We start from the raw sequence: 8,412 nt of genomic DNA on the forward strand, positions 1-8,412 counted from the left end.
GCTGTGTTTCTGCAATCTGGCTTTTATCCCTTCAAAGGTTCCTGAGCTAGAGGCAATTAACAGAGCTGGGGAAGCCAAGAAAGTGCACTGTGAATATAAACAGGTTGACAGGACATTTATACAGCAGCATTGAGCAGAGTCCCTGATCCCCAGGGTGGCGCAGGTCATTGGGAGAGTTTAAGACTGAGAGATGCCTTCTTTTGTCTTACCACTGAGATGAGTTTCCTCCACCAGGCATGAAGGATCCTGGCTGGGTTCCAGAAAAGACTGGAGGACTGGCTGGGATTGCAGAGTAGTGATGGACAAAAGAACCTCCACATTGCACCCACCCCGGACCACCAAAGCTCCATTACAGGGAGCAGAAGTCACCATCTCACTTTTCCCCCTCAACTTTACTAAGATGCAATGGACCATCTCCAGCCCCTGGTAACCACCATGTCTTCTTCCACGAGTTTGCCTATTTTAGATTCCACATGTGCGAGAGATCATACAGAATCTGTTTTTCTGCATCTGGCTTAATTCACTTAACATAATGTCCTCCATGTTTGTCATGTTGTCACAAATAGCAAGTCTTTAAAACTGAATAACATTCTAGTGTGTGTGTGTGTGTGTGTTATTTTTTTTAATCCATTCATCCATTTGTTTATCCATTCATTTGTCAACCTTGAGGCTGTTTCCACATTTTGGCTTTTGTGAATAACGGGACAGTGAACATGGGGACACAGGTTAATGATCAGGGAACGGCACATCAAAACCACAACAATATATTGCCTCACACCTGTTGGAGCAAATATTGTCAGAAAGACAAAAGATAACCAGTGGGTGAGGATGCGGAGGGAAGGGAACCCTGCACACTGTTGATGGGCATTTGAATCCATACAGGCTTCATTTTGAAAAGTGGAATGAGCTGACCTGCACTCACTGGATATACATGGTCAGGATTCAAGGACGATGGAGCTGATCCTCTATCTTCTCTCTCCCCGTGTGCCAGCCAGGCTGGATCTTTGCCCTGGAAGAGGGTCATAAAGGTCTCAGAGAATACGCATGTGTGTCTATGCCTCAGGGACAGGCTGACCCGAGATCCAGCAGAGGCTCTTCCATCTACTCACTGTCTTGACAAGGGACTGACTTCTCCAAGGCTTTTTTCTCTTTCTGTGAAAAGGAAATAAAGTGAATACGTCCTCACTGGGATTGTCTTTAGGCATAATAATGAAAGAAGTGCAATCCTAGTGAAGGAGGGTCTCAGACCATTACTGAGACGTGAATCCATGTTCTGGGGTGGAGGTGGGAGGGACCCGTGTCAGAGAAAGGAAAGGAGTTGATCTTCCAAATCCAAGTGGAAAGAGTGTCTGGAAGCCCCACACCAGGCTTCCCTGTTTGAAAAGAGGATGACAACTTGAGAGCGGATGGGTCTGTCCACTATGTTGACTGTGGGGATGGTTTCAGAGTCGTATATATGTATCAGAACGCATCAAAGGACATATTTTATGTGTGATTTATTATGTTTTATCATATCTCAATAAAGCTGTTAAAGTAGTTAACTTCTAGAGCAGCAACAAAAAGACCATAATAATAGTGACTTTCAGGCAGATGAGTACCTGGGCACGCAGGCGGGTGAAAACACCCTAGGAGACAACACTGTTCCCACGTGACTATTCCTTGAGCTTTCCCTTATACCCTCCTTTCTCTTCCCCTTCATCTGTCCAGATCCTTCATCTTGTAAGCCCCAGATCAAATCCCACCTCCTCTCAGAAGCCTTCAGAGATCACTCTGTCTCACTGAACAGTACCACCTACGCATGGCCTGACTCCCGCACACCATCCTTTCTCAGATAAAGCTTTGTGACAACTCATGTGCTCATGTTCAGTTACTTAAGTTGTGTAACTTGTCCTATGTTTATGGCTGTGGGAAGCTTTTGGAGAACAGGAGACATCTTTTGTGTCTTTGACCACATAGCACTGGATGCTATTTCCTGACAGTTGATAAAATTCCTAGTTGGAACCCCTAGGCTCGACTCGCATCCCCATAGGCTCTGAAGAATGACCCCCCAATGCGTTGGTATCAATATGGCTGGACATGAGCAGGCCATCTGCAAAGCCTTGACCATTCGGTATTATTTCCACGGGAGGATGTTGCTGAGCTGTATTCCTTGTATAAATCCACAATGGCTTTTCACTCACATCTGAAGACTCTCCGACTTGAAAAACCCAGATGCCTGGTTTGATGGCAGCAGACTTTAAAATATACATTCCTGCTCTTTCTACATGTGAACAGCATTCTTCTGGGTCCCAGCCAAGTCTGGGCCCCAGGATGCTGAGGGCTTGGGAACAGCTCCCCAGCCACCCCAGCAGCAGCCCTGATCCTGCTCCATTATCCTAAGCCTCTCGTTGTCTGTTTGCTTGTTTTCCATTCTCCTGGAAGTCTAATGGCGTCTGTATCACATCTCCCAGAAAACGAATGACATTTATAACCCCCTTCTGCTCCTGCAAATGGAGGGGTTATCTTACGAGTCCTCCCACCCTGCTGTCCGAGTTCAGGCAGCCTCCTAGCCCGGTGCCCTTGCTGTCAGCTCCAAGGCTGGTGCTTTGGCAGCCAGGGAGCCTCAGACCCCAGCCTCCACATGAGGCCACAGCTGAGAGTTAGCAGGACAGCTCTAAGTATCCTCTTCCTGTTCCAGAGGGCTGCTGGCAGGTTTCTGAAAACCTGCAGCTTATTTATGTCTGTAGTCCTGGGCTCCCTGCCACACTCATTTTGGAGAGTAGCCCTGCTTGGTATTAGTATATAAGCTTAGTTTGGGCTGCTCCTCCCACCCCTGCCGCCATGAGAGTAAGAAGCTGGGCTGTATCATGGCCAGCTCCGGCCAGGGAAGCAGTCACAGGGTTCGCCTTGGGAAGCAGGGAGGAGGAATGGTTTGTTTTTCTGGTGTCTAACGGAAGACAGAGAACAGCTAAAAATACAGGAATATTTAGGAGGAAATGCTTTTCCCCCAAAACAATCTCTTGTGGTTTTGTGTTTCCCTGAAATAATAGTTCTTTGCTGGATGAATTGTTGACATTAGCATTTCCTAAGCTGGGTTCCATAGTTTCAACAGGTGTTTCTCCAAAAGCAAAAAAGTGTAGGTAGAGTGTTCCATGATCAAAATGGTCCAAGAAAGAAAGGTCTGGAGAACAGAGGCCGTAGGCCCAACTCTAGAGACTGGGGAGAGAGAATTTCAGAGTCTGGCCTGATTCAGACCAGGCAGAGAGGAGCCGGGTTGCAGAGCAAAGAGACCATCAAATTAGAAGATGAAAATATCCAGGGAGAAAAGACTTGGAGTTTGGTGTCATGAATTTTTACTTGAATTCCATGAAAATGTCATCCTTTCTTATTGCCTTCAGGGGAAACATTGAAAGCAGCCTTCTCATCTGTCTCCTCCGAAGCCCATAATTGCCTGTGCAATAGGAATAATAATAATGACACACATTTCCATGCACACACACATGCTTCTTCCTTACTAGGAGAGCCTGATTTTTGTGTAGGTGTTGCTTCCAACACACCTTGTGGTAAGGAAAAAGGACCCCTCACCCTGCCCAGTAGGTGGATACTGGTTAGTCTAAGCTAACCATAGTACAGTTGGCCCTCTATAGCCTTAGGTTCTACATTCATGGATTCAAATAACTGCAAATCAAAAATATTCAGAAAAATATTACATCTGTACTGAACATATACAGACCCTTTTTTTGCCATTTCCCCCTACACAAAACAATATAACAACTATTTATATAGTATTAGGTATTATTATTTTTACATTTTATTAGGTATCATTAGTGATCTAGAGATAATTTAAAATATATGTGTTTTATGTAAATACTATGTCATTTTATATAAGGGACTGCAGCATTCTTAGATTTGGGTATCCTAGGAAAGTTCTGGAACCAATCCTCAACAGAAACCATGGATCATTTGGGCCTGGTCATGTCACTCAGTGCTAACAAATGAACCTGGAAGGAAATCCTTTCAGGGCTTCCGGAAAGGATTTTCTCTATAATAAGTAGACATCGGCACAGGGGAAGAAATGGGAAATGCCCAGTTCTTTCTTGGGTGTGGTTTTTCTTTTTCCCTTTTTGTAGATGCATCATAATTATACCTCGCAGTGGGATTTGTTGTTACACATTCACACATGCAACAGTATAATAGGACAATTTCATTCCCCGTCTTGGGTGTGGTTTTTCTGCATGAAACTTCAGGAACTACACAGCCATTGTGCAAGTTGGCAGAGGGAGGGGGACATCTGAGTCCTTGATGGCCCTGGAAGCACTCACTCCTCTCTGTCCTTTGTGTTCAGTGACATGATCAACTCCATTTCTGCTTAGGTTGCTTTTAGTTAAGTCTTCAGTTCCGGACAGTCAGCTGTTTCATGGTGAAGAGTCTTGCCCTTGAGAGAACACATCTAATAACTTGATCCAAGATGCACCCACCCCAGTCCTTGGCCAAACTCTGGCTTAGCCCTTTCTGGGTATCCAGTTTGATGTTCAGGCTGCCCCTGAGCAATGCCCTCCTGCACCTGCCCACTGTTCTCTCCTTCGTACGTGTCTGTCCCCAGCCACCAACTTCAGTCATACATTTACCATGGCACAGGAGTCTGACAGATTTGGGTTTCATCCTGACTCTACACATTTGTTACAGTCTTTATAAAAATAATTTCTCTTCTCTGAACTTATTTTCTCACCTGTACATCAGGAAAAGTACCTCATCTCTATTTTAAAAATTAAAGTGAGGATAATGAAAAGAGCTTACCACCATGCTGACATCTAATAAGTGGTCTGTCAATCATAGTCTGAACAATGACAATAAATTATCTTCAATTAAAATTAATAATTACTTTGGTTGGGCACAGCGGCACATGCCTGTAATCCCAGTGGCTCAGGAGGCTGAGGTAGGAGGATTGCACGTTCGAGACCAGCTTTAGCAACTTAGTGAGACCCTGTCTCAAAAGAAAAAATAAAAAGGACTGGGGATGTGGCTCCATGGTTAAAGGCCCTTGAGTTCAATCCCTAGTACCAAAAGAAGAAAAGAAAATTAATAATTGCTTTGGATTGACTATGCTTCCCTAATTCAGATTGGTCATTCAAACAGGGGGGTGGGGGGCATTGCTATTACTTAATGCAGCCCTCAGTGAGGGATGGCAGTAATAATGCAATGCACTGCCTTATAATTTTATATTTTTCTAATTATTTTTGTTACTTTGTTTACTCCCCCAAAGAATCCTTTTAACTCTCATTGTCATTCCTGTCTGACTGAAGCAACTGAGGTTGAAGAGAGCCTAATCAGTGCCTTAGCTCACACAACTAGTGTCTTGTTTCACCACTTGGCTTCCTCTTCATACCCACACAGCCCACCACCCTGGACCCTCTTACTTTCCAAAGTTTTGTGATTGCCCTCTGTGGCTACCTAGATTGGTAAGTTTCCTTCTGTTTAGTACCTTTCATATTAATATCCCTTGCAAATGTCCAGTGGTTCTGAGAGTCTCACTCGGCTGTGGGAGAAGAGGAGATGGCCCACAGCCCAGTGTTCCAGCACCCTCTGCGAAGACTGGCTTGGCAGCTGCACTGAGTACAAGCAGCTCCTGGTTTTGGCAGTAAGTTGGGTGTTCACACACTTCTTAGCCTTTCTTTGTTTACCCAGGGGGTGAGACGCAATGATAACGAGTCTCTAATGAGGCTGCTGTGACCAGGAGTGGACATGTGCTGTTCAAACTGTTTAACTTAATTTCCTGGAGTGTCAGCAGGGTCCACTGTGTGGCTGTCAAGAGATGCTCACTCAGGCAGAGCATGAGAGATTTCTATTCAGAGAAAATAGAAAACAGAGATTGGTTAGAAACTGAATGAAAAAATCCAAATGATTCATTGAGTTTAATGATTGACTCAATAGCTTGGGAATATTGATCAAGTCAATTCTTAGTGGTGTTTTTATATGTGATGGTCTCAATTGCTCCTTCCTGATAACTGCTCATGCTTTTAGAAGCTTTTTTATTTGTCTTCATTCTTTTCTAGCATCTTCTATGGTCAACCCAATGTAGGCGTTTAAACATGAAGTTCTGGTTTTCTGTGGGTGTTCTGCAGTATTTAAACTGAAGATTGAGGAGATCTTGTTCAGGGATCTCTGGAATGAGTGACTCTAATATCTCCCCATTGAATTAAATTAGTATTTACCCCATTTCCATTGCCAGGATCTAACTGTGAGCATTGGTTGGATGTCATGTTATCCCAAAGTTCTACGTGCCTGGGGTACTGGACTGCTTGTGTATCACTTGTGTTCATTTACTCTTTCAAGGTTCCGAGAAAGAGCATGACCTCTTTGATATATATTATTGTTTAAGGAATATCTCAGTCTAGATCCCCCAGAGGCAAGAATTTGAGTACCAATAGTTTATTTAGGGGTTAACCATGGAAGCATCAGTAAGGAACTGGAGTAGTGTGATATTGTGAAATATATATTTGGTGGGCTTCCCCTCCTCCCATTTTCTGGCCTAAAATCCTTGAAATTTTTAAAGTGATAATTGTCTTTTTGTATGTTAATGAGTTGACTGATAGCTGAGACTCCTAGGAAGCTTCAGGATAGGAGCTGGTCACAGAAAAGACTAAGGCAGCATTAGAGGGTGAGTCTTTCAGTCCTACCCCAACCTCTGAGGAAGGGAAAGATGCTGAAGGTTAAGTTGATCACAGTGGCCATCGGTGTAATTGATCATGCCTAATGTTGAATCCTCCATTAAAACCCCAAAGGACAGGGTTTGGAGAGCTTCCAGATGGCTAGACACATGGAGGTTGCTGGGGGATGGCGCTCCTGGGAGACGATGGCCACTTTGCACCCCTCCCCCCATATCTTGTCCTGGGCATCTCCTCCTTTGTATCCTTTGCGATATCTTTTATGATAAATGTAAGTGTGTTCCCCTGAGTTCTTTGAACCACTCTAGCAGATTAACAGAAAGCAAGGAGGGGTTTGTGGGAACTCCAGTTTATAGCTGGTCCATCGGAAGCACTAGGCTAAATCATGGGGACTTGCAATAGGCGTGAGAAGTAGGAGGCAGGCTTATGGGACAGAGCCCTCCTCCTGTGGGACCTGAGGCTATCTCCAGGTAGATAGTGTCAGAACTGGATTGAACTAGAGGATGCCAGCTACTACCTACCACAAAATTATAGGTCATTGGTAAGAGAGTCCCACATGTTTCTTGGTGACCAAAAGTCACAGAACTCTTCTGTGTTGGTTGTTGAGTGAGAAAATAGAAACAAACGCTTTGGTGTTTTCCCTCTGCATTATGAGAAGAAATGAAACACAAAAGGCAAGGAAGCCATTAAAGAGCGTGTTACTGAGCAGGTTATCACTGGGAACAACCAGAATGCAATCTACCCAGGAGCTTTGGGGAGATGGTACAGAAGGCACAGAGTTATCCCAACCCAGGGTCTCGGAAACTGGGGAACCCAGCCTCCAGTAACATCTCCTTTATGACATTGATTGAAGGGTGATTTCCAGGGATTTTAACTCTTTGCTGTTTCTGATGTCCCCTGTGCTCAAGCTAAGCTTAACACTGCAGTCAGGAGAACCCTTCATGGGAACTTGGCAGATGTTCACAGCAAGCGGCCCCAGGTGTACAGAGCAAGAAAGGTCAAGGTCAAGGGGAAGAGGTGAAGGTCAAGGGTATATGGGTAAGGCACCAACAACATGTGCTGGTAGATTATTGTCCCTGTAGTTCTAGCTTTTGAATTTTCTTTCTGATCTTAGGCACTTTTTTTTTTAATGGCCCTTGTCAGGAGAGTAGAAATACCTTTACATTCTACCATCACAGCTATTTCTGATGCTATAGCTCTAGTCAGCTCTTTGACATTAGAGCAAGACTTAGAAGACTACAGTGAAACACCTCTCATAAAGTGTTAGTGAATTAAGGGAACTTAAATTATGAGTAAATTAAGGAAATGTTCCTGTGGAGTTTCAAAGATACTATGTAAAGTTTTTGTTGGCTATAGAATCTGTGAATGGATTATTGATTATTTAACACAGTAGAACAACATGATGTGTATGTTTTTCTTCTCCAATTAGATATACCCTTAGAAGATCTAACACAATTTTGAACATACAATGTTGTATAAATATTTGACAAGAGAAAATTTTTATTAGTTATCTTTATCAAGTACACACAAGAAAAGAAGTTCAGGTTATGAGAACTCTTGCTCGTCAGCTTTTTCTCACGATAGCCAAAATACCCAACAAGAACAATTTAGAAGAGGAAAGGTTTATTTTGGCTTATAGTTTCAGAAGTTCAGTCCATGGTAGGCCAACTCCGTTGCTGTGGGCCCAAGATGACCCAGAACATCATGGTGGCCAGGAAGCAGAGAGACAGGGGGGTGGTCGTGGGGAGGGGGGTGTCAGGGAAGATGC

This window comes from Spermophilus citellus (assembly GCF_964194105.1).
Source record: "Spermophilus citellus genome assembly, chromosome: 8".
Taxonomy (NCBI): Eukaryota; Metazoa; Chordata; class Mammalia; order Rodentia; family Sciuridae; genus Spermophilus; species Spermophilus citellus.